This window comes from Dermacentor andersoni, chromosome 5, assembly GCF_023375885.2.
Source record: "Dermacentor andersoni chromosome 5, qqDerAnde1_hic_scaffold, whole genome shotgun sequence".
Lineage (NCBI taxonomy): Eukaryota > Metazoa > Arthropoda > Arachnida > Ixodida > Ixodidae > Dermacentor > Dermacentor andersoni.
This window is the reverse complement of record NC_092818.1, coordinates 119,169,674-119,172,219: the sequence shown is the minus strand read 5'-3', so window position 1 is coordinate 119,172,219 and position 2,546 is coordinate 119,169,674. Positions and strand designations below refer to the sequence as shown.

Here is a 2,546-nt window from a genome sequence, read left to right as displayed (position 1 = left end):
ACAACTTGAACTTGATGCGCTACTTTGCACGCCCACTAATCGGTTTAAACTCAGCTTTTTGCTTCGCTCCACAGATGACTGGAATTCCTTACCTGTGTTTGTTCGCTCATGCTCACCCAGAAGTTTTGTATCTATCCCAGATGGATGGTCCTAGGACATCACCCTCATAGTTGTATCGTACTATTCTGTGTACAAATTTCCTCCGTTAATCCACTCCTGGTATAGCGTTTATTAAGCTGCAGTCTGAATAAATGAATGAAATAATTAATTAATGTTACTGGAGAGCCAATAGATTTCTCCGCAAACTTTGGGAATTGGCGTCACACTGATAATTCGTTCCAATTGGATCCGCCTTGTGAACTCCATGGCTAGAATTTGTAAATTTCAATATGCGCCATGATGTAATTAGTTTAAAAGTTATTTAGTTATTTTTGTTAATTATTCTATTAAGCATTACATTTTTTGTGGAGTAGACCACCTCATGAAGTGTAATTGTGCTATCTGCCCAAGGCAACCTTTAAGAATTTTTGAAAGTGTTCGCTGAAACACCCTGTGTATGCATGAGTGTGCATGCATTGTGATAGCGCTTGTTTTTCCACAGTAGATGCTGTGAGTAAAGCCTATTCTTTTACGTCAGTTCAACAAATCAGCAAAAAAAATATACTGCTTACACTCGGGTGGAAGTTGAGATGCACTGCTGAAAATACTTATTTGTGAAGAAATTTACCTTAAATACATAGGGGCTACAAAAATAATGCTAGTAGATAATCCTCCACAATCCATCGGCGATTATTCTCAATGTTATACAGGAGCATTCGCGCGACACGCGCACGCATCAGGGAGATACCGAGTTTGTAGAAGCGCACTCTACCCCTGACGGGAATTCAGGAAAATGTTTCGCTGCGCGATTACAAAATTAGATGGTGAATTCCTCCGTCCCTATTACGGGCAAGGCGTTTTGATTTATGTTGCAGGATGGAAACTCTGTATTGTTTTGGTGTATAGTTTATTTGTATTGGTGATTTATTAAGGCTGTATATGAAGCTAGTTCGATTGGATTCATGGTAAAGACACATCAGCGCTAAGACTAACGGCAAAAAAAAAAAATCGAGAACACCTAAACACTTCTTATGAGTTGTGAATGCGAAAGCATTAATGTCCAGTTGAACGCCGTTGAGCGGCCCTTAGAGGCGTGAACTCCTCGCGGGCAAGCGAGAGCACTGAGACACTTGGCTCGTTTTCGTTTGGGGTTACCGAGGCGCATTTAGAACTCAGGCAAGAGCGTGCGTGGACAAGGAACGCGCGGATTATACAGGCTTCCGAGAGCGAGAGCGAAGGTGGCATAGTATTGCGGCGATTCCCTTTTCCCTCACGCCACACCTGACGCTACTGGTGTTCCGTTTCGTCCGCTCTGCTCCGGTGAGGTGCGCTTTTTACATGGCATCGAAGCCAATGGGAATTATTAAGGCTCCTACAGACGCCGAACGCCGGCGTTCTCGCTCAGTGAGCCATTTAACGCTTTCGCATCCAAAGGAGGTCACGATACGAGCCGTGTCAGTGCAGGACAACGTTCGTGTCATGCACTGCTTCTTCAGAGTGAAGTTTATGGCTAGGCTTCCGTGCACTATTGTTTTGCATGTGCAGAAACCGTGGGCCGATCCCAGAGACAGTGAAACACCGGGCCAAACCGCAGCAGAGGTGAAGCATGCTTCAAGCACTCACCCAACCTTGCAAAAATAAATGCAATATCTTAGCTCCGAATAAAATTCGTATGTGATTTTATGTTGATAAGAACAAATACTACATTTAGACCCACGTTGGCCATGTCTACGTTCGCACAGACCTCTCTTTGTCGTCATTTCAAACGCTTGCTCATCTACTTTCCTTGCGTTATTCTCTCCTGTGGTGGAGGTCCCGTCGAAACGTCACGCGTGTCTAGTTACCTGCGGCTCCTCGGCGCGGCGGTCCCATCGTCCATGGGAGTGTACATAAAGATAGCAGTAAATGAGCTCGTACCTTTGTCCAAAATTCTGTGTCACCTCTCTGCCGTGTACTAAGTTCCTTCGCTGGTCATCCACCTTCACGGGGTGGCATGGCTCATGATTTAATTTGTGCTTCTCCTCCAGCTTAGCGCTAGTGAAGATTTATTATCATGTATTTCTGAGTATACAACGCAGTAAAATCACCAAGGCGCGTTGGCTTTTGCACACTTGCTTGCTGCTTCTTCAAATAGAAATTTATCTTTCGGACGCTAGTTGTTTCGGCCACCTTACATAGAACCACGAGACGGATGTCACGTCACAGCGAACTGCCAATACATAGACAATATTTATGGTATATGTATGGACGAACTCTAATGGATGGATGGATGCAAAACTTTAATGAAGGTCCTGAGGTACGCGACTCAGCGCCCTGCGGGCTGCTCTCACGTTGGGGCAATCAGGACATGCCCGACCGCCGCCCTCTGGACAGCCCATAGTGGCGCCCCGGCATCGGGGCTCTTGATAGCGGAGAGCCACTTGGCCTCATTGATTTGTTCTGTGCCT

General features: G+C 45.6%; 1 pseudogene; it reads right to left on the bottom strand.

Moving 5' to 3' along the window:
* Window positions 1-1,644: 1,644 nt before the first annotated feature.
* LOC126532522 (U2 spliceosomal RNA) lies at window positions 1,645-1,825 on the bottom strand (annotated as a pseudogene).
* Window positions 1,826-2,546: the final 721 nt, after the last annotated feature.